General features: G+C 40.4%; 1 long non-coding RNA gene across 1 annotated transcript; it reads left to right on the forward strand.

Moving 5' to 3' along the window:
- The first annotated feature begins 5 nt into the window (after window positions 1-5).
- LOC126259115 (uncharacterized) lies at window positions 6-7909 on the forward strand. Its single transcript, XR_007546474.1, has 2 exons — window positions 6-325; window positions 7586-7909. It is a non-coding gene; the product is annotated as an uncharacterized LOC126259115 (long non-coding RNA).
- Window positions 7910-25242: the final 17333 nt, after the last annotated feature.

Below are 25242 nucleotides of genomic sequence, written 5' to 3' on the forward strand. Positions count from 1 at the left end.
CAAAAACGTCTAACGAACGCAAAGTGTTTTAGAAAATAGAACCATTGTTGTAGGTAAAATTACTTATGACTAATATTGGACTCTAAAATAACATTTGACTATAGCGAATATTAAAATATGTGGGGGACTATTTTGCGATATCACAAACCGGAAGAAGACTTACTCCGCCAAGAGCTCGTGATGCATCTTACGTCACACCAAAGGAGCTGAATTTGAGTGTTGCTTTTGATGGTTAAAGGCCTGTGATGCAGTTATTGAAAGTTGCAGTACATTTATAATGGCATACATTGGGAAATTCACAGATAGAAGCCCCTCTATAAGAGCGGTATGATCTCTCTTCATTCTGTATCTTATTTTTTTCTCGAAACTGATTGTACGATAGTAGAATGAAAATCCTAACTTTTTATATTTGAAACAGCTACACAATAGTTCTACAAAAATAAGGGACAGCAACACTAATAAATTTTTAATCGTACAAAAATTTAAAAAAATCTCTTGCTGTCTGTGTTACTTGCCTCCTTTAATTTTAGTCATTAGTGATTATAAAACCAGATGTTGCGTTAGTAATACTGACGAGAAAGAGAGAGAGAGAACTGATATAAATGCTTTTCAGATGTTATGAGGACAAATTACGGATGCAGCATTGAGTGGGCAGTAATGCACCATCATCTCGTCCCCTAAATTTCACTATCACAGGAAAAGCTAGTGAAGTTATAGTACAAATTTGTTGCATAATACATTACTTAGCCAGAACTTTTCATTTTGGTTGCATAATAATCCGGGTCTTATTTCTACATGTTGTTAAGTACTTGACACTTTTTCCAAAAGAATGTTAATTGCCATACAGCTTGAAAAACATGATTAAAATATACTGCAAGAATACTATACAACAAAGGTAAAGATTTATTTATCATGCAGCCACTCGATGCCTACACCTTACAAAAAGGTGTCAAGAATGAACTCCACAATCACTTTATTAGACTGCACCGATAAATTGATATTAAATATCAAACATGGCAACAGATACTTAAACTACTTAATATATATTTCCAGAAAATTCAACAACAAAAATCAGTTGACACTTGCTGCCAGGTGTTGTTTCAGATAAACATACCCTACAAATGCATCTTCAGCTAGAACATATTCATCTGGACCATCCAGTATGGTTATTCTGGTATTGGCCTCTCTATATATGTATTTTCTGTTGTTTGTCAACAGTATCAGCTTATTGTCGAGAATTAGCAGCTTTCACTCGGTTAATACTAGATAGAAATCTAGTCTGCATTTGGACTGTACTTCCTTGACTCTTGTGCAGAAACTTGTGCAGTATACTGCTGCATCCATTTTTAAATAAGCTACCACAAGAATTCGTAAATCTCAGCAGTTAATCCACACACTTTCAAATCGAAGCTGAATAGTTTCAGCATGGGTCACTCCTCCAATTCTGTTTAGGAGTTCCTTGAAAACTTAAGCTGATTCATGTGTAATATTATTGATTGCATTTACAGAAACTTATGGCTTGTCTATTTTTGGGTTCATAAACATTTTATTTTATCTGTTGTTATTTTCATGTTGTTATTTCATGTATGGACATCTTCCATGACCTTGAAGATTTGCTCCTCAATTAGGTGCTACGATACTAGATGGGCAATAAAATAAAAGATGTCAATGTCTACCTGAGGTTTATGTTTAAATTTAACTTGTCTAACTCAGTGATGTTGGTAAAATGATGAACACAATGTTCCACAGTTTTTGGTGCTGTAATAGACTAGATCCAGGTGGTTTCTTTCCCCTTTCTTTTTCTTTCCCTCAAAAAATTACTCTCCTCAGTCTCATGATTTACATGTTGCATAACAACTGAGATGTCATGTAGGTCTGTATTAGACTCAGAATTGATATTTCCCATGCATATAATGATACATTCATGTACTGACATCTCTTGTAAATGATTAATTTGAGCTAATATAGATGTAGTGAGGTATATAATTGTACTTAACATAGTACAAGGCTAATGTTCCTGGCACTTCCTGTGCATCTTTCCATCATTCGAGAACCAACAGTAAGGTGAAAAAAAATTCTTCTCTATCAACATACAAATTGCAAATATTCTCTTTACCACCACTGATGTGTATTCAATATAAACATGTTTGTTTCATGCAGTATGCTCAACCATGCAATCCTCTTGATATCGCTTCCAGTTCCATCAACTGCATCTTTGGCCTGTTACATGGGAGCTCCAGTCAGCTGAAAATCCCGAATCTCCCTTATGGCATGGAAGGTTCTCAGAAATGAATCTACCACATTTTTGAACTGATGTGTTGCTCTGTCATTTCAGTAATGACAGAATTTAATCTTATGGTTCCATTGCTGAAACTCGTTTAAAACAGTTGTCATATTGCTGATGATTCGTTGAATCAGATATAACATAGTTGTAAACTGCCATAAGTTCATCTCTGATGCAATATTATAACACAGCTGTGAGTAATGTGACAATTTCAAAACACCAGTGAGCAGGTACTATTTCACTATCTTTCAAATTTGCCATCAGTGCATAAGTCCTCTAACACTATTGTAGGGGTGAGGAGAGAAATCTTTTGGTAACTTCTTTAAAAGGAAAACTCCTTCTGTGATGGTCGTGAATTGAATAATTTTTGTTTCATCTGGTGGTTTTCCCATACATCCACTGGAAGGAGTATTGTCTTCAGTAACTTAAACTTCAGAAAGAAATTTGTCCATTGTGTTTACAGTTTTTGCATCCTCACTTGGCACAAGTGATATCAGTTGTGCAAACTATTTCAGCTGCCAATAAATCTGCATTGCATAGAAATGATGGTATGTTGTGAGAAACCATATTCACAAGTAACCACACATTTTTGTGATATAAACATTTGCATACCTCTTGATCTTCTCTGTTGTAGGAACTATTTGAGGTTGTCAATAAGATTGAAACTTCATAACTCCTGTAAATATGTGTGGATACTCCTGTGTAAATAAGCCTCTGTGATATGCATGATGAGGTACCTTTTCTGCATTAGCAATGTTTTTTACCAACATTTATGGATTCGACATTCTTCCTGACAGGAGACATCCTGCTAATATCAAGCCTTAATCACACTGCAGATACTGTGTGCAGTCTTGTCAGATCATTCCTTGCTTGATTTTTTTTTTTTTAAAAAAAACTAGGAACTGGCTTTTTTGTGATAATTTGTAATAAAAGTACTGTAGTACCATTATCCATTTGTTAGATGATCTTTGATTCTGCTTTCTTAATTCTGCAGACTGAAGTAGGTGGCGTCTGCACTGTATGCAGTAGTTTGCTTTTCGATGTGCAGGCAAATATGGAATTCTTGAAGGGAATCTCGCCAAGGCATTCACAGATCTTGAGAAACCAGATGCATTTAAATAACCTGTGTAACTGTGTTCAGGATTTGTGGGTTGTGAATACGGACCCCAGTCAAGCCCCTCTTATTGAACAACTATGCCATAAAGCTATTCAGTATGAAAATTTTCACTCTACAGTGGAGTGTGAGCTGATATGAAACTTCCTGGCAGATTAAAACTGTGTGCCGGTCCGAGACTCGAACTCGGGACCTTTGCGTTTCGCGGGCAAGTGCTCTACCAACTGAGCTACCCAAGCACGACTCACGCCCCGTCCTCACAGCTTTACTTCCACCAGTACCTCGTCTCCTACCTTCCAAACTTTACAGAAGCTCTCCTGCAAACCTTGCAGAACTAGCACTCCTGAAAGAAAGGATATAGGGGAGACATGGCTTAGGCCGGTATTACACTATCAAATTTCTTTGTCCAATATCTTTGTCCAATATCTTTGTCAAAGATATTTGATAGTGTAATAGGGACTTTGTCAAATGTCGTCCAATATTTGATCAAATCTAGGGCCTCGCTGTATATTTGATCAAAGAAATCGCTTGTCTTCTGTTCATTGCAATGTGACATGTTACCACATGGAGCGCTAGCATCGCTGCAGCATTCTGTCATCTGTAGTGTTTTTATAACCATTGCCGGTAAATACAATTGCTGTGTGCCGACAACTACAAAATTAATAGAGATGTCTGAAGCTAATGAGGCGCTTTACAACGTGAGGCACCCTGAATACAAAAATAGATTAAGAAGATTGGAGACCTGACCTAACCTAACATAACCCTCTCCTGTAGCAAGGAATCGGAGTGTTACAGTGAGCCTGTCTTCTGAAGATGTAGCTGTGATATGAGGATACACTTCATTGAGCACATACAGAAATGTATGCTCATCCATTCTTAAGTAACTGATGTACGACTTGACGTCTTCCACTGTAAGCTCACGTAAGAAGTTTTGTTGAATGCTTTTATCGTGTCGTCGTAAAACCCACGGCTTCACCCAGATCAGATTAGTTTTTCGTTCCATAGATCCGTGCTGAGGAGATCCTTGTGGATGTGGAAAATGTCGATTTTTTTTAAGTTGAAATAACAATACTAGTAGTATGAATAAATACATCATTTGTTTCTATTAAAAATTTCGCCAATGGAGTAGAAGGAGTTGGCCAGTAGTAAGTCTTTCAGGCTCCTTTTAAACTGATCTTTATTTGTAACTAAATTTTTTTATGTTTGCTGGCAAATTATTGAAGATGAGTGTTCCTGAGTAGTGGACCCCTTTTTGAACTAAAGTAAGTGCTTTTAAGTCCGTGTGCAGATCATTTTTGTTCCTGGTATTCTATGTATGAACTGAGTTGTTTGTTGGAAAAAGAGATATATTATTTACGACAAATTTCATTAAGAAGTAAATATACTGAGAGGCAGTAGTTAGTATACCCAGTTCTTTGAAGAGGTTTCTGCAGGACGTCCGTGAATTTACTCCACAAATAATACGTATTACACGCTTTTGGACCCTGAAAACTTTTGTTTGACTTGAAGATTTACTCCAAAATATTATCCCATATGACATTATGGAATGAAAGTATGCAAGCTTTTTCATTTTTATGTTGCCTATGTCTGCTAACACTCGAATTGCAAATACAGATTTGTTAAGGCTCTTTCTGCACTTCTGTAGTGTGCTCCTCCCAACTGAATTTATTATCAAGTTGTAATCCCAGGAATTTAAGACTGTCAACCTCGTATGTATGGTTCCTGTTTTTCCCCCACTTCTTTTCCGCATGTGCACACAATGCAATTGCGGTACGTGCAACTGCTGCGGTTAATAACAAGTTGTTGTCAGTCATCTTGAACTTTGACGAAAAATTTGATGACAGTGTAATACCCCTTCTAGCGCTACATCAAAGATCTTTGTCAAATATATTGGACGGAATATTTGATCACATCTTTGATCAAATCTTTGACAAAGAAATTTGATAGTGTAATACCGGCCTTAGCCACAGCCATGGCTAAGCCATGTCTCCACAATATCCTTTCTTTCAGGAGTGCTAGTTCTGCAATGTTCGCAGGTGAGCTTCTGTAAAGTTTGGAAGGTAAGAGACGAGGTACTGGTGGAAGTAAAGCTGTGAGGACAGGGCGTGAGTCGTGCTTGGGTAGCTCAGTTGGTAGAGCACTTGCCCGCGAAAGGCAAAGGTCCCGAGTTCGAGTCTCGGTCCGGCACACAGTTTTAATCTGCCAGGAAGTTTCAGCTATTCAGTAGTTACTAAATTGGTGAGATACCAGTGGTCAGGACAGAATGAATTGTTATCCTCCTGACAGAGACTCAGGGTTATGAATTTAGATTCGAGGATAGTGAATGTGGAGACAGGTGGAAAGAGTTTAACAAATTACTTATTGCACATGTTCCGGTAATACAAAATGTTAACAAATTGTTAGTTGAAATCAGCTGTTGAATTATAGGCCTTTGGTGGTTAAATGTTGGTTACAAAATCAGGTTGAGGCTCTCTGAATTGTCCCTGCAGCAGTATTCAACTTACATGTCCATTAACTTGACAGATAAACAGATTCACTCTGAAGCCCTTGATAATGGTGAATCATTGGCTAACTTGTGTGAATGCTTCCTAATGAAAAAATATCAAGCAGAGTTAAAAATAAGTTGGCCAATCAACATTTTTATTGTGTTCATAATCATTAGCAACTTGACCAATATATGAGCATATTTGAATGCCTTTTTCCTTTACACAGGCAGCAATATTCTTCTTCTTGATTGCGTTTTGCCAGGTTGCGTAGTCATGAGGAAGAAAGTAGTGTTTTGTGTTTTGCCAGGTTGCGTATTCATGAGAAAGAAAATAGGGTGTTTAAAATACGGTAGTAAATAGTTTTTTTTTACCGCAGCCGACAGACATTATTGATTCTGCAATCATAATTTTATTTTGTGCATTTGAAGTGTTCAAGACAGTCATTCCTTTTAATGTGACTTCTCTGAACAAATTAAAAGCCAAGAAATTGGGTAATTACTTGATCATTTCCCAAGGCCTGTACAGACAAATTGGGAGTCAAGAACAGTATTTGCCTTGAACACTGGAGAGGGGTGCTGTACCTTATTAAGTCAGTGTCATAATTCTTTTGAAAGCTCTGTGGGTACTTAGTAGGGGAATTGGAGATTTTTTGCCAAGTTGTTCAGCCACTTTGCTGGTCTGTGTCATGTTATCAAAGTTATATCTCCAGTTAACTTTCTTATTAAAGACTGAGCCACTATGAAAAAGATTAGGACACATAAGTCAGCCTGATAATTGGAATGCTGCACTGCACTTATATTAATTAAAAGGAGAATTGAGCCATGTGCACATTATAATTGATTTCTGCCACTAATGAAACTTCTCTGTTGGTGGTTTCCAATCAAAAGGGTAGGTTGGCGTCTCGCAAAAGGGCGCAGAGTTGCTTGCAGAGTTCACTTAATTGCATGTGCGCTCCTCTTTGTTCTCAGTTTTTGTCTGGTGTTCTGGAGAGTTAACTGTGCTCTTTCACTGAAGATAAGAGGCCCGATTTTTCATGTTATCTGTGTCTGTGGAAACAATGTGCATGCAGCAGTTGGAGAGTTATTGCTTCCCTCTGCCTTCATGCTCACGGGTTTGCGTCTTCGGAGTCAACACATTTCTTGGTTGTGGGTGCTGTGCTGTTGGCATTTACTTGAAGCCAAACACAGGCGAACCAAGAAAATGTTGGGCACTTTTCTGACCTGTAACAGAAGAGCTAAAAAAGACTTGGCATTAGTGAAATCCCTTCTTCATTGAGTGAAACTCGGCTTGCTGCTTAGTTTTTGACAGTAACAGCTGTAGTAGTCTTTGACCACAATCTGGATCAGCATTCCATTGTCATAATACAAGTCTAAGTTCTTTCAAGCCTATTTGTAAAAGGAGGAAAACAGGAATTATATTTTAATATTGATTGCTTCATGGAAGTTCTATTTCTGCATTCATTAGTTTACAACAGATTAGTTTTTTAGTTATATGGTTTCATGTAATGGCCCCTATGTTAAAACTGGCAATCATGTTGGATTGTTTGCTTTTCCTTTAAATTGTTGCAGTAATTCTTTAAATTCAGTTTTGCTGTGTGGAGGTTTGCAAACTTTTATTATTAAGTTGTAAAGGCCTTGCAAGATCTTGCGGCATGCAATTTTTAGTAATGGCATTTTGAATGTACCTATGTCTGTGTTTTAGATTCGAAGGGACGGAGCCATGTCTGATGTAGCTCAAGCTGGCGGACTGATTAATGCGTGATTTCTAATCAGTTGCATTTATTTTAAGTTCTTTAATTATTTATTGTTTTGAAACTTATCAACTTGTTAACACTGATTCTCTCACTGTTTCTTGTATCTGAATGTCTTATGTATGAATGTTAAAACTTTTTGTAATGTTGTGTAATTTTCAGTAATGGAATTACTAACAATGATATAGTGGCTTTGCAACACCTGGTTTGATTTGTTTATTTGGTCACTGTTAAAATACTGTTAAGACAAATAAATATTATGAAAAGTTTTTAAATTTTGGTCCAGCATTTTATTTTAACATTCCCAGAGCCAATCTCTCTACCATTTCAGATCTACATATTTCAATGCAGACAGCTCTAATCACACTGCTTTCCCTTATCTGGCTACTCCACGGGAAAAGGGACAATCCAGATGACTGGTAGCAAATCATTTAACTCAATACATGGTGTGTACTAGACCAGATGGAGATACTTTAACGGTGACAAAACAGACTGTTCTTTGTGGAACACGACAAATTTGCAGAAGTTGACTTGGGGCAAACTGCAAAATTGATCACTATCCATTAAAGCTTCCTCTGCTGCTCTTCAGGGATGTGAATGACTGGATGAGACACCAGTTACTAATATCCCACAAGACTATGGTGGAAGGGGCTATTTTTCACAGGACCTTATATTCTTGGCAGGTGAGGAGCTATGAGCTGATCTTGAACAGCAAAGTGCAAATTTTTGTCAGATTTGTAGAAAAGTGTCCCAAGTACAGTAGAGTCCCGTTAATCCGAACTAATTGGGACTGGACCTTGTTCGGAGTACTGATTTGTTCGGATTAGCCAGTGACGAGTTTCTAGATTGATGTATACCAAGCAGATAAGTAGGTGCACCACGGTAACAAATGGGAACAAGTGTGGGAACAGTGGCTCACTCTCACTCCCTGCCCTTGTTGTTGTGCGTTATTGAGACCTTTGTAGTGTCTGAGGACAGTGCACTACCAGTTGGCTCACAAAGTGCTTGGTTATGTTAGTTATCAATCACTGGCACACGTAACAGCTGTATTGTATTTGTTCAGGTGTAGTGGTGTATGTATTTTCATATGAGTAAATGGAAACATACAACATTAACTCTCAAAGAAAAACTGGATGCTTTGAAGTGGATAGCCAATGGTGAGAATGTATCTAAACTGGCAACAGAACTGCGTGTTGGTAAAGCAACCATTTGTGATTCGAAGAAGAACCAAGTGAAGCTTGAACAGTCCTGTGCAATGTCTTCAGGAAAAACATTCAAAATTCAGCAGACTTTGAAACAGTCCCAGTACGATAAAGTGGATGAAGCTCTTTTCCTTTGGTTTACCCAAGAAAGAGAAAGGGGAACTCCTTTGAGTGGAGCACTGGTTCAGGAGAAGGCTGTTTACCTGAACAAGTTCATGAATGGTGATGCATCTTTTAGTGCGAGTGCAGGTTGGTTGTACAGATTCAAAAAATGTAATGGAATCCATCAGCTAACAATTACTGGAGAGAAGCTTTCTTCTGACCGTGATGCAGCAAAGGAATACTTGGGTGAGTTTGAAAAAGTGATAAGAGAGGGAAAGTATTCCCCCCAACAAATGTATAATGCTGACTAGACTGGCCTTAATTTTAGGGCATTGCCAACAAAAAGCCTGGCATCAAAAGCAGAAGACAATGCTCCTGGTTTTGAAATGTGCAAAGATTGTGTGACTTTATTAGTGTGCAGCAATGCTGCTGATAATCACAAGCTGCCTTTAATACTGATCGGCAAATCTGCTAGGACCACAGCTTTTAAAAACTGCAACATGAAGTCCCTGCCCATATATTATCGCAACCAGAAAAAAGCATGGATGGATGGTAAGCTGTTCAAAGAATGGTTTCAGGGCCAGTTTGTTCCCCTGTTCGATGGTTTTCTAAGGAAAATCATTTGTCTCCGCGTGCAATCCTTTTGATTGATAACTTGCCATCTCACCCCAGCACTGAGGAATTATGTGATGGAGAAATTGTGGCGAAGTTTTTGCTGCCGAATGTTACACCACTTCTACAGCCGATGGACCAGGTGTACAGTGTGTTAACTGTAAGACGGCAGAGTTGTGAGGGGAATGCGGGGAGAGGAGGAAGCAAGCATTGGCTGGTGCGGGTAGAGGAGCCGTTGGGAGAGGGGGGGGGGGGGGACAAGGCACGCCTACCAGTTGCAGTGCTGGCACTACAAATTGCGCGTCATGCTTACACGAAAGCAGACGGAAGGCTTGGAAGTAAAACTCGCTTTAAATGTTGTTCGTAAACGAAACTGAAATAGAGGGAAACATTCCACGTGGGAAAAATATATCTAAAAACAAAGATGATGTGACTTACCGAACGAAAGTGCTGGCAGGTCGATAGACACACAAACATACACACGAAATTCAAGCTTCTTTCGCAACAAACTGTTGCTTCATCAGGAAAGAGGGAAAGACGAAAGGATGTGGGTTTTAAGGGAGAGGGTAAGGAGTCATCCCAGTCCCGGGAGCGGGAAGACTTACCTTAGGGGGAAAAAAGGACAGGTATACACTCTCTCTCTCTCACGCGCGCCCCCCCCCCCCCCCCCCCCCCCCCCCCCCCCCACACACACACACAAGCAGACATTTGTAAAGGCAAAGAGTTTGGGCTCTGTGTGTGTGTGTGTGTGTGTGTGTGTGTGTGTGTGTGTGTGTGTGTGTGTGTGTGCGCGCGCGAGTGTATACCTGTCCTTTTTTCCCCCCTAAGGTAAGTCTTTCTGCTCCCGGGACTGGAATGATTCCTTACCCTCTCCCTTAAAACCCACATCCTTTCGTCTTTCCCTCTTTCCTGATGAAGCAACCGTTTGTTGCGAAAGCTTGAATTTCGTGTGTATGTTTGTGTTTGTGTGTCTATCGACCTGCCAGCACTTTCGTTCGGTAAGTCATATATATATATATATATATATATATATATATATATATATATATATATATATATATATATATACTCGAATCTAAGCCGCACTTTTTTCCGGTTTTTGTAATCCAAAAACCCGCCTGCGGCTTAGAATCGAGTGCAAAGCCAGCGGAAGTTCTGAAAAATGTTGATAGGTGCCGCCACAACTTAACATCTGCCGTCGAATATATGTAGCGCTACACAAGCATGCTTTATGGGCACAAAGATAAATACTGGCGCCAAAACCTCTGCATCAGTAAATAAATTTAAAAAAAAAGGTAGAAGACGAGCTTTTTTTTTCTCCGCCCCGAGTTTCGACCACTGCATTTTCATACATTATCCAACGAAGTAAATACAAATTCCGTATTGTTCATCTTCGAATGTAGCAGAATTTCAATGTACTACGAAAATCCGACTGGCAAGACTGTTAGGGATGTTTGTCAATATGGCCAACTCTACGTTCCGAGTTTTTTCCTACCTGTGAGAAGAGATGGTTGCCTAATAGGAACCTGATGAAATGTGAATAACATGCAGTATTCTCTTCACCATAAGAATAATACGAATATAAACATTTTGCCATGTATTCTTTCATGTTTGCTGCTATCTCATTTAAATCCTGTCTGCGTAATAAACTACGAAACTAGAGTGAGACAACAGCAAACGCGGAAGAATATACGTATCGTGTCATGTTTATATTCGTATTATTCTTATGCCTAATAGTGATACAGTCAGAAATGAAGCACGGCAACTGACTAGATTTTAAATGTAAGATGACTAATTTCTGTGCAGAATTTGATGTACTAAAGAAGCGGCCGCAAAGATTTTCAAACGGAGGAAAATTTTCGCAAAACTCTCGTTCAGAACATGATATTCTATCATACGCATCTTCTATCATACACATTTGGTTCTTTTTGATCATTAAAAGAAAGCAGCAGTGTAAGTAACAACAAATAGCAGTCTCTTGCCATTGTTTCGCTAATGAGTCGATTCCTCTTTTTTTTTTTTTTAAAAGCGGCGGTAGCGCGCACAAAAGCAAGTCATGCTGCGAGCGGCGACAGGCCGTAAACACGCACTATCAAAATGCGACAAACAATGCATTACACAATACAGTAATGCATTTTCAGCTTAGAGTGACGTAAACACCTATAACAAAGAAAACGGCACTTATCAGATCAAAGCAAAATAAGCAATCGATTCAAACCAGACGAAGCACGTGAAAAAGGAAGGGTACCCGTATAAATACGGACGGAGCGCCTGACGCATAGCAATGGCTACCTGGTAAAGCTTAACTGCTAAGCTTACGACTCAAACCAAACTACTGTAGCTGTATCGTCTTTCATTCGACCTAAATTGTGTCTCATATTACAATGGACCAACTTTGTTTCGATTTGGAGGTGCGGCCTAAAACTTTTCTCTCCCCTTGAATTTCGAGTCTCAAATTTCAGGTGCGGCTTAGATTCGGGAATTTTTTTTTTTTTCCTTTATTTCGAGTCTCATTTTTCAGGTGTGGCTTAGATTCGAGTAAATACGGTATATATATATATATACTCCTGGAAATGGAAAAAAGAACACATTGACACCGGTGTGTCAGACCCACCATACTTGCTCCGGACACTGCGAGACGGCTGTACAAGCAATGATCACACGCACGGCACAGCGGGCACACCAGGAACCGCGGTGTTGGCCGTCGAATGGCGCTAGCTGCGCAGCATTTGTGCACCGCCGCCGTCAGTGTCAGCCAGTTTTCTGTGGCATACGGAGCTCCATCGCAGTCTTTAACACTGGTAGCATGCCGCGACAGCGTGGATGTGAACCGTATGTGCAGTTGACGGACTTTGAGCGAGGGCGTATAGTGGGCATGCGGGAGGCCGGGTGGACGTACCGCCGAATTGCTCAACACGTGGGGCGTGAGGTCTCCACAATACATCGATGTTGTCGCCAGTGGTCGGTGGAAGGTGCACGTGCCCGTCGACCTGGGACCGGACCGCAGCGACGCACGGATGCACGCCAAGACCGTAGGATCCTACGCAGTGCTGTAGGGGACCGCGCCGCCACTTCCCAGCAAATTAGGGACACTGTTGCTCCTGGGGTATCGGCGAGGACCATTCGCAACCGTCTCCATGAAGCTGGGCTACGGTCCCGCACACCGTTAGGCCGTCTTCCGCTCACGCCCCAACATCGTGCAGCCCGCCTCCAGTGGTGTCGCAACAGGCGTGAATGGAGGGACGAATGGAGACGTGTCGTCTTCAGCGATGAGTCGCTTCTGGCTTGGTGCCAATGATGGTCGTATGCGTGTTTGGCGCCGTACAGGTGAGCGCCACAATCAGGACTGCATACGACCGAGGCACACAGGGCCAACACCCGGCATCATGGTGTGGGGAGCGATCTCCTACACTGGCCGTACACCACTGGTGATCGTCGAGGGGACACTGAATAGTGCACGGTACATCCAAACCGTCATCGAACCCATCGTTTTACCATTCCTAGACCGGCAAGGGAACTTGCTGTTCCAACAGGACAATGCACGTCCGCATGTATTCCGTGCCACCCAACGTGCTCTAGAAGGTGTAAGTCAACTACCCTGGCCAGCAAGATCTCCGGATCTGTCCCCCATTGAGCATGTTTGGGACTGGATGAAGCGTCGTCTCACGCGGTCTGCACGTCCAGCACGAACGCTGGTCCAACTGAGGCGCCAGGTGGAAATGGCATGGCAAGCCGTTCCACAGGACTACATCCAGCATCTCTACGATCGTCTCCATGGGAGAATAGCAGCCTGCATTGCTGCGAAAGGTGGATATACACTGTACTAGTGCCGACATTGTGCATGCTCTGTTGCCTGTGTCTATGTGCCTGTGGTTCTGTCAGTGTGATCATGTGATGTATCTGACCCCAGGAATGTGTCAATAAAGTTTCCCCTTCCTGGGACAATGAATTCACGGTGTTCTTATTTCAATTTCCAGGAGTATATATATATATATATATATATAGTGATTTGTTCTCCGTACTCCCACGAAGGTTTCTAGCCGAAAAAAAGAAATAAGACACATTCTTGAGGAGATATGACGTCATAAACAATGAGATGCCACTGCGGGAAAATACCCAGATTTATGCATCCACTATTTGAGAATGAGAGCACTTAGCGATTGGCAACAAACGTTACATACAATTTGAAACCTCTACGAAAATTTTTCTTGCTGACACCCCCACCCCAAAATAATGAAAGGAAAAAAGATTGTCGCTTCCTACATTTTCTCAGTACATACCGTAAATCTGCCGCAGTAGGCATGACGTTTTAATGTATTACTATTAACTCTAATCGCAACATATTTCGTATACAGTATCCACATATATCAGTAAATGCGCCGGAAAATTTTATGTCTCTTTACTACATATAATTCAGGAGATACGACGTGCTAAACATAGAGATGCGTGAAAAACTGCCGTGTCAGGCATGACCTTTTGTTATATTATTTCTTCACTACTAACACTATTCGCAACACGTTTTGCAAACGTGATAAAAAAAGTATATAAAACCACGGGCGTATTCCTAAAAAAAAACGTGCCAAAATTTTAAATCAGTCGGTCAACAACTTTCCGAGATTTCTTCCGTTGCGAAGCACAGGCGTACAGCTATTGTTTAATAAATATCTTAACTGCAGTAATGACGTACACTTTTCGCAAGGAAAGGAAACAGTCTGAAATAAAAATAAAATTTACGACGCAATGAATGGCAGATTGTTTTTCGTATTTATTCGAGATGTCATACTTTTGTAAAAACATTTAAAGCCATGTGGTCCACCGTTTTCACTGTCACTATGTTCTGTTTCTGTGTTTGATTAAAATAGAACAGAAATACAATTTACAACAAACTAATAGGAGATTGTTTTTGTTATTTATTCAAGCTGTGATCGTTTGTATAAACATTTCACGCCATGTGATCAGTCGCTTTCACTGTCACTGTCTTCCGTTTGTGTGTCTGAGTCTTCCTCACTTACATCTTATGTGGCTGTGCTAATGATAATTTCGTCCACAGCAATTTCGACGACACCATCACTTGCCCAATATTCTTCTTCTGTTTCTTTAACTTTCTTGCAATATCCCTTCCAATCATTGGCAGTAACCGACTGGAAAGCTGCGTCCACAAGATTGAGCACGTTTGTGGCAACCAAGTCCCCTGATATGTTGTGCTCCCTAACATGCCTTTTTCTCTTCGCACATGCTAATTCTATTGCGTTTAAGTCGCAGTTGTAAGGTGGCGAGCGAACGACCTGGTGACCTTTGCTTTCAGCCAACAGGTTTACAGCAAAAGACTTCTCAGCTGGCTTATTCGCTCATACTTTTGCATGCAGCTCGTCCTTCCTCATACTCTCATCACAGGGGATATTTCTGCGTTGCAGCCGCTCCAGCATTCACACTTTCGTATCAAACTTCGTTGGAGTTCTCTCTGTTTGCCTGTTATGGTAAGGAGCGTTATCCATAACTATTACTGAATTAGGCGGAAGATTTGGCAGTACCCTCTCTCCGAACCATTTCTCAAAGTTTGCCGAATTCATCTGACCGTGATAATCGCCCTTTGTCGACTTTGCCCAGAACATAAGTTGCCCTTCGTTCACGAACCCATTCTTGGATCCGACACTTGCAACTATCAGTCTTCTCGATGAGCTCCCCCATGCAGTGACACCAACGACACTCTCTTCACGTAAGTCACCCTTCCTCTGCCAACATTTATTAAACGTTATGTTATTATCGATCCACGATTCATCAAGATATAATATTTCTCTGCCTGCTTCCCTGAAGTTCTTCATGTCAACAATGAAACGAGATCGCCAGTGCACAATGTCAGGACATTCTAACAACACATTCCTCTTGTTTTCCACCTTACACCATATGAACCCCATAGACAAAAGTACTTTTCTCAGCGAGACAATACTCCACTTCCAGCCTATTTTGTCGTGCAAAACTGGAAGCAGTGTTCGCAGGCTCGGCACAATCTTCCACACTGAATAAAATTCCGCAATTGTGTCGCGAATGCCACGCTGGTTGAAATCATCGACCATTACTTTGATTTCTCCACTTCTTTTCCTAAGTTAAAAGAGAGAGAAAGATTTATAAGAAAATGCCTTCTGCACTGCATGTATTTTTTTGAATTTGGAAATGTATTGTAATATGAATGTGTTTTGAAATAATACAGTAACCAGTGGTGTTTCCATACAAAGCAATACGGTAGCAAGGAAAAATGAAATATAAGGTAATTCGGACGAAATAGGGGGCTCCTTCAAAGTGATCATGAACAAAATATCAAAATATCTGAAATGGAAACTCACCTTTTTCTTGCCTGGTGTTTGTGGTGATACACGAGGATGATTCTTAGAAAACTGTTTGAATCTTCCAATGCTACGCATGCTTTGTCCTGTGTATGTAGCGGCTCTTACTGAATATTTGTAAATGGGGTGAAGCAATTTTTTCTGCTCCCTTTCCCTTTCACAGCATTCAATCACACACAATATAATTTTGCGAGCATTGCTACATAATACTGGTTTCCTACTAACCGTAGGCCTACCAGTAGGGGTTGTTGGCGACTCCTGAGATGGGCCAGCAACTGCCTCTTCACTCATTTTGATAATGTGTAGCACAACTGCACAATAAAAACACGCAGAACAGTACAGCGCAAAACAATAATGAAGCAGACGACAATGGCTACCTTTTACAACACAGTCAGCTACGTAATGTTGGCAGCAGTCGAAACTGCGTGCCTACCGAAGCCTCCCGACGTTTACCGACTTCTACCGATTCAGGACTAGGGATAGGTCTGCCATTTAAAAGTTTACACACTGTACTGCAAACATTAAAACTGAATTACAGAAAACAATTTTTAAGAATGCTGATCCAAGATGATAGCATTCCTTTAGTGGACAAAATAAAAAAGACCAATGTGAAGGATGTTGTTTATTGGGCTGCAGAGGCATGGCAGAGTGTTTCAGAAAATACTCTGAGAAAATCGTGGAGCAAACTGTATACAAATCTTGAATTTCAGTACAACCTAGTTCAGGGTGTATACGACCCGGGACAACCGGGAGGTCCGGGAAAAACCCGGGAATTTTTCATCCGGGAGAAAACCGGGAAAAACCCGGGAATTGTTTAGAATTCTGGGAATTTTTCATTGTTTTAGTTTTCAGTTAAATTTTTATGATTTTGACTGGTAAGAACCAATACCCAACAAAGGATATTACTGTATCCCGCTAGTGCAAAATAATACAGCAGCAACAAAACATGAACGGGAGAAAAAAGTAAACGAAAAGGAAATGCGCCCTATACAACAACAAAACAGTGCTCATACAAGCGTCTGCCAACAGTAAAGTGTGTCAAAGGCTTTAGGAACACTATGCAATGCTTTATAACAACAAATTGCCTCCGATGAGGGTGACGTGACAACTGTTTAAATTAGATTCGTTTGAGCAGTTTCGGGCGGGCTCTTGCGCATGCGCAGTTGAGTCGCGTATGAGTAGTACCTTTTCCCGCTTCTGGTTGCAGTAGCGTGGCTGGGCGCCACTACTTAATATTGCCCCGGTTCGGAAATATCGTAGATCCAGGGCTGATGCACAGAGCAGTCTGAGTTGTGGTGGGGAGGTGGGTCGTCTCCACATGACCTGTGTTTACGTTCAGTGATTTTGTTATTTCCTCTTCGTTTATTGCTCTCACGTTAAATGATAAAACGGATATTTGTGGCCGGGAGCTATCAAATGAATTAAAATACGTTCGCATAATTACGGCAGGCTAAAGTATGTTAATAGTTTCAGATTTTATTTCCACATTTGACAGTCAAGCATCAATCGCCTTACAGAACAATGAAGCTATTTTTGCTGGTTTGCTAAAGAGATTTGGCTTTTATTAATCCTTTCTACTGAGGCAGTCAATTTATTTGAAACGAAGTGTTTAATTTCACACTATTGGCTAGTTTCAACTGTTCGCTGCATTTCAAGTGCACGTATGAAATTATGCTATAATAAAGAACCAAACGTCAGTACTGGTACTCCAAGAAAATTTACATACGGATGCGCATTTTAAGCCCAATCATGCACTTTAGTATGGTTCGCGAAATCCCGACGCTCTTGAAGTATCCTCTTTCGTCTTGTTTCTTTTATGACATAATGTAAGATCTTTTAATGTTTTACACTTACGGGCTTCCTGCGTCACCGTAGCTGAGCAGGCACAGTGACGCCTGTTATCTGGCACTCTCTTGCAACTGCTCAAACGAACCTATTTCTAACAGGTCGCTGGAAAATATTGCGAATGTTGGTTTGAAAAGCGTTACATTCAAAGCAGATTTCCTTTTACGCAAGATGAATTATGTGTGAGAATGTACGATGAATTTCTTAAATCACAAAGCGTTTGACTCTCATTTAAAAATCAACTCTTTGAGGACGACCATTTAGAAGTATTTCGAGCCCAGAAGATGAGACATTTGCGACGTTATTAAGAATTTTACTGGCACATTTGTGTGTGTATCTTAAAGTGCAACACGCACAAAAAAATCAACATTATATGTGGAAGCTTAGCTTCTCTTCCAACTTATTAATCTTCAAGACCAATATTATATGTGAATGCTATGTATATTAATTTAAGCCATTAACTTTTCTTGTTTGTGTATTCGCACTACTTAAGAGTGATCTTGCTCTTGGCTTACTACATCACTTGTCCTATTGCTGTCATCAGCTGGCGAGATCACGTGAATGAGCTATGACGCTTACAAAAGTGCATCGCAGTCTCAATTTCAATGCTACGGAAAGTAACATGCGTTATTTGGTGGAATTCAAATGTATGCCTTCATAATACGAAAATATGCAGCGTACATGTTGCTGCACATCAAAGGTCTTTAAAACGTGTTTTTCCCCCTGAATTTTGTTTTCTAAAGTGCCGGGAAATTCTACGTCGGTATATAAAACCATAAACATTCAAAGGATTGATGACTTTTCCAGAGCCGAGGAAGAGTATACTGTCACTTAACACTGAAAAAGTGTATTTTCATCCGGGAGAAAGTGTATTTTAACCGGGAAATCCGGGAATTTTTTTTCCTTGTCCACGTATACACCCTGTAGTTGAAAATGAAGAGAAAAATCTACTACAAATGATACAGACAATCCCTGGACGTGAAGAAGCTAGTGAAGGAGATGTAGATGAGTGGATGACAGTTGATGGGGCATGTGTGGACAACCATACTGATGCTGATTTAGTTGCTGCTGTGACTCAAGACCAGGAAGAACTGGACTGCTGTGACGGAAGTGATGATGAGCCTGAAAGCGACAAAGGACAAACGAGAGCTGATGCCACACAGTGACAGCAGAATCCTTTGACCTTTCACTACATTATTTGGAGCAACAGCCCAATGCTACACCTGCTGATTTGATGTTTATGAGACAATGGCGCAACTATGCGTCATATAACAAACTGTCTTTATTACGCCAAAAAACAATGACTGAGTTTTTGTCATCTAAAAGGTAGGGATAAAATGTCCGCTATATTTTAGTAAGTTTGACAGCTTTTCTTTCATTGTTATGCATTGTTTAAACCTAATGTTTCCTTGCCAATTTTTCTAATACATGTTTACTGTACTGCGTAAATTAAAATAGTGTGTATGTACAGTGGTTTACCACAGTTTTCCATACTTAAACTAACGTTTTTCATGTTCGGATTAACCGATTTTTCAGATTACCGGGGTTCGGATTAGCGGGACTCTGCTGTATGACCAAAGGGATACATTTATCATCATAGCCTTTGAAAGAAATGCCCTTGCAGGAAAAGTTAACATTATGATGTATAGGTATGATGGGAAACCTTATGTCCTGTCACCCATGAGATGTTTCATATGTTTATGCTTAGGTTTTATGTCATCCTGCTCCACAGCAGACTCAAAATGTGGCGATTGTTCTAAGAAGGTTGTCCTTGTATGTCAATTGTACTGAGTACAATCTTCCACTTTTACCAGTTTGCGCAGTATTTAAAAAAAGAAAAGAAAACACAAAATATAAATCCTTTGACAGCCTGTTACATACTGAGGCAAGCAGAAATATGAATGCCTCCATCTCTTCAACACGATGACCTATTATAATGCAAAGCTCACTCTCGCTGCTGCCCCCCCCCCCCCTCCTCCCCACTACCACCACCTCGATATGTTTCAAACGAGAGCTCTCGTGGTTTTGTGGCACCATTTTTGGGAACCAATTTCCACAGCTGGCTGTCAAAGCAGATTTCTTTCCGGCTTCTACAGATGATAAGACTCCCTCCGGGACCCCTCTCCTTGTAAACTCACAGATCAGAGACCTAACACCGGTCAGGTGTCTGAGACAGCTGCAACCTGGGAGTCCCAGGGCTGCCCTGTCTTCATCCATCCCTGTGCCTTCAGCAAATAAGCCCACACACAAGAATCTGTGATCAAGAGTTGGGGAATCATCATCAGTGCAAGTGCAAACTACCCCAGCATTCACCATCTGTGACATTTGTCTATCTCCAGGCAGGGCACTTTCTTTGCTTGAGATGACCACCTCAGTCCATCCATCCATCCCCCTCACTTTGCTCCTACTTGGGGATTTCAATGCAAACCATCCTCTGTGGGGAAGTAACACTTCATCTGTTCGGAGCGTTTTGATTGGGCAGCTTCTTTCTGATCCCAGTCTGTGTCTCTTAAATGACAGCACTCCTACCCACTTCATTGCTGCTCACTGCACATTTATCATTTCTGACCTTATGATCTCTTCTCACAATCTCTTGGCTTCGTGACATTGGTCATTCCACGATGATCTTTGGGACAGTGAATCATTCCCATTGGCCGTGTCGAGGACAGTATTGAGGCTATGTCAAGATAGGATTCCGCCAAGAAAGCAGGCACGTGGGGGGTGCAAAAACAGGCCAAATGAAGTTGAAAAAGGCAGCAATAAAAGATCATTTAAGAGTTAACTGGGAGAGGGGACGAAACTTTTTTCCTTCATCCAGATAGCGTCATAAAGAAATGACTACTAACAAACAGTCGTCACATGGGTTGTGTGTCAACCGTGTGCTTGGTTCATACAGGTGGTGCCTACATAGCTAGCTCATGTTTTTGCCACTACTTCACTGTGGTGCTGTAAGACATCACAGGTTAGTGAGTAGGTCCTGAAAGAAATATGCTATTTGACCGAAGGCTTAAGATTTTTGCCAGTTTCGGCCAGCTGAGGACAGGAGTGAAAGTGTTTAACCTCCAAATCATTTTATTGAATCAAAAATGAAATTGGAAACATATGTCACATATAACACACTATGTCATCTCACTTTAATTTTTGCCAGGAATGCCTGGAATGAGAAGTCTGTATCTTATTTTGAAAAATGTCGGCAGATTTTGGTGTCAAATATAGCAGAAATATCAATACAGCTGAGATAGTTAATAAAACAGCGACTTTCAAATCTTAGTAGTTGGGTACTGTATACTTGTGACAATTTCAGTGACTGCAGCATCTTGACAATGCAGTTACAAAAATTATACATTTAGTTAGGCGTGTACAGCATTTTTTATCTGTTGTTGTTTTGGTAGTCAGGTGACTGCTTTGATGCTGCTCTCCATACTGGTCTACCATGTGGAAAACTTTTTTATCTCTGCATAACTGCTGCGCCACATCCTCTTGAACCGAGCGAGGTGGCGCAGTGGCTAGCACACTGGACTCGCATTAAGGAGGACAACGGTTCAATCCCACGTCCAGCCATCCTGATTTAGGTGTTCTGTGATTTTCCTAAATTGCTCCTGGCAAATTGTGGGATGGTTTCTTTGAAAGGGCACGGCAGACTTCCTTCCACGTACTTCCCTAATCTGATGAGACTGATGACCTCGCGGTCTGGTTCCTCCCCCAAACAACCCAACCCAACATCCACTTGAACCTGCTTACTGTAATCATTCCTTGGTCTCCCTTTACAGTTTTAATCCCCACTACCCCCCCCCCCCTCCCACACCCACACCCACACACACACTTACTTCCAATACCAAACTGACAATTCTGTGACGCCTCAGGATCTGTCTTATCAGCTGATCCCTTCTTTTAGTCAAGTTGTGTCTGAATTTCTTTTTTTCCCAGTTTGATTCAGGAACTCCTCATTTGTTATGCAATCTAAACCTATCAAATACTCAGCATCCTTCTACAGCATCGCATTTCAAAACCTATCATCTTCTTGTCTGAATTGCCTATCATTCACATTTCACTTCCATGATGGACTACATTCCTGACAAATATCTTCAGAAAGCTTCCTAACACTCAGTTTTATATTGGTTGTTAACAAATTCTATTTTTTCAGGAATGCTTTTCTTGCTGTTGCCAGTCTGTATTGTATTTCTTTTGTACTTCAGCCATCATTAGTTATTTTGCAACCAAATAACAAAACTCATCTACTACTTTTAGTGTTGCATTTCCTAATCTAATTCTGTTAGTATTGTGTGTGTTACTTTGACTACATTCCATTACGTATGTTGTAATTTTCTTGATGTTCATCTAATCTCTTTCCAAGACACTGTCTAATCTGTTCAAATGCTCTTCAAAGTCTGTAACCATATATGACAAAATTGCAATGTTCTTATTTCTTCTTTCTGAATTTTAATTCCCTTTCTAAATTTCTCTTTGGTTACCTTCAGAGCTTTCACAAATTACAGAGCGAATAACATTTCCTATCTCACCTCCTTCTCAACTGCTGCTGCACTTTCATTTGCTTTTATAACTGCAGTCTGATTTCTGTACAAGTTATAAATAACATTTTGGAACCTGTATTTTCTTCATACTACTTTCAAAATTGCTATTAAGTGTAGTCCGATGCAATTGCAAAAACCTTTCCCTAAATGTACAAATGGGACAAGGTGTAAAACTTTGCTTCCAACGTTTGCCGATATGTGGCGACAGTGGTAAGTATTGGTTGAAAGAAAAAGATTGCAGACGTAAGGCAGTTGCCTTGTACCTTGGTCAACATAACCTCACTCAAACATAAAATGTCAGTATACGAGCCTATTTCTCGTCACTTGTTAGAGGTGTTAACAGGGTGTATACAATCCGGGACAACCGGGAGATCCAGGAAAAACCTGGGAATTTTTTCATCCGGGAGAAAACCGGGAAAAATCACGGAATTTTTTTGAATTCCGGGAATTTTTTGTTGTTTTAGTTTTCAGTTAAATTTTTGTAATTTTCAGTGGTAAGAACCGTTACTCTAACAGAGGATATTACTGTATTCCGCTACTGCAGAATAATACTAATATGAGAGAAAAAAACGAAAATAAAACTGAAATTGCAAAGAAAATGCGCCATATAAAATAACACAGTGCTCGTACAAGCTTCTGCCAACAGCAAAAGGCTTTTGGAAGACTATTTAATGCTTCATAACAACAAATTGCCTTCGATGAGCGTGACATCACAACTGTTTACTTAGACTCATTTAAAAAGTTATGAGTGGGCTCATGCACGCGCGCAGTTGAGTCGCGTATGAATAGTACCTTCTCCTGCTTCTGGCTACAGAAATGGGGCTGTTGGCTGTGTAAGCAGCAATCAGCCACATGATACCTGGAAAAATTTTACTTGCGCGCCCAAGTTACCAGATTCACGCATGTGCAGCAGGCCCGGATCTAGTGGGGAGTGAGGGCAAACCGGGGTATCTGAACCGGGCGACAGTTTCGGGGGGAGGGGATAAATTCATATTCTTGAGAAAAAAAAAAAAAAAACGTGTTTCATAAAGCATCCAGAGAACATCAGTCTATCGATTATTCATATTATTTTGAAACGCTCCCCTCTCTGCCAGGGGAATCCTCGTCACATCTAGAAATAAACTTTCCTGCAGACAAAATGGGACGGGGCTATACGAGCTGAGCGGAATAAAGCCGAACCGGTGAATGCCAACTGCTGCTTGTTTATGTGGTTGATTTGGTTTGTGAATGTTCAGCCTTGTTATAATTAGTAGTGAAATCCATAGAACAGGTAAGGAAGATTACATATTATCTTCTTGATATATCCAAGAAAGCGAAATTTTGACAGAAATCTTTTGACCAGATCGCTACACGAGACAGGGTCAGTTGTAGTCCCCAGCTAGCAGCCGCTTAAGTTCCAGTCTGAGAGTACTGCAGAAAACGCGTTGTACGAACACGTAATAACGCCTAACCGGAGAATAATCGTTGGATAACTAAACCAGTGATTATGGCAGGGTTAGTGAAATTAACCGGAGAATGAGTTTTGACAGTGGTAGGAATAGTTACAGAATTAGTGATGACAAGACTGTTTGTTAGAACGAGAAAGGAGAAGAAATGGGGACATCACACAAATTATGGAAGAATATGACGTTTCCAAATTTATACAAAAATTTCGTTCTACTACTTTTCGGTCTCGTGCATGAGAAACTGGAGCGTATGAATGAAATGTGAAACTATTTCCTAACGTAAAGCTTTTTGCTTGTAGAAGGCCAAATAGGTATTTTCTATTGGTACTTTGTGAATTATATTCTGATGTATTATAAAAATGATCATTATTGCCAAAACAGTCTCGCTTATTTGGTGTGTGTTACAATTGCTGAAATATTAGAATGGCCTATTTTGTTTTCTCCAGTACACAGTGACAAAATAGACGTAATCAGATCGAGAAACCACACCAGTCTTGGGTACTATTTGTATTAACAGCTTTTTCAGTATTAGACAACGACATTTCCATTTTTCACGTAGCAGAACGTTTGACGAACTTTGATAAGGTAATAGTCCTTTCGCAGAAAGGAAAGCACACCATGGAAAGCCGTAGCAAGTTTAGACAGAAAAATCGCTAGGACCTAAGGACTGAAGAAACACGTACTGTCTTGCCTGTCTCTTGTACTTACTGGTTTTGTGTGTCCTATATTTAATTTTGTCACACAGAAGAGCAAGTTATTAGCTAATAGGCAATAAAGAGTCCAGTTTTTCTGAAGAGTTCTTGTTCTCCTGGTTACAAATAATCCTATCCAGTATTAATTGCGAGGTTTTCTTTTTACAAAAAAAAAGAGTGGGTGGGGGGGGGGGGGGGGGGCAGGATGTCAAACCAGCCGACTGGGAGCAGGAGAGGCGCTACAGGGCATTTTAATTTCCGCTGTCCTGAAATGGTTTGATGGCATCCATTACAAAATATACACGTTTGAATTCCACAGAGCGAAATACAGTGATGTGCGGTATAACAATGTTGTTTGAAGATGCGTGGCACCTCACTGCACACTTAAGACCAAATAACTTGTTTTACATATCCTCGAAGATATATCTTTTATGTTTCAGACTCTTCAGAATGATGTGCGCTACAAAATGAACTTATTTTTGAAAAGCATTTTTTTTAAATTTTTGACGTTCTGATGCGCAGAGCAGTCTGAGTTTTAGTTGGGGGGGGGGGGGGGGGGGTAGTCGTCTCCACATGACCTATTTTTACATTTAGTGATTTTTCTGTTTCCTTTTCGTTTACTGCTCTCACATCAAATGAAAACAAGACGGATTTCTGTGGCTGGGAGCTATCAAGTGAATTAAAATACATTCACATAATTACAGAAGAGTAAACTATGCTACTAGTTTCACATTTTATTTTATTTCCACCTTTCTGACAGTCAAGCATTAATTGCCTTGCAGAACAATGAAGTTATTTTTGTCGGTTTGATAAATAAATTTGGCTATTATTAAGCTT

The sequence above is a fragment of the Schistocerca nitens genome, chromosome 1 (assembly GCF_023898315.1).
Source record: "Schistocerca nitens isolate TAMUIC-IGC-003100 chromosome 1, iqSchNite1.1, whole genome shotgun sequence".
NCBI lineage: Eukaryota > Metazoa > Arthropoda > Insecta > Orthoptera > Acrididae > Schistocerca > Schistocerca nitens.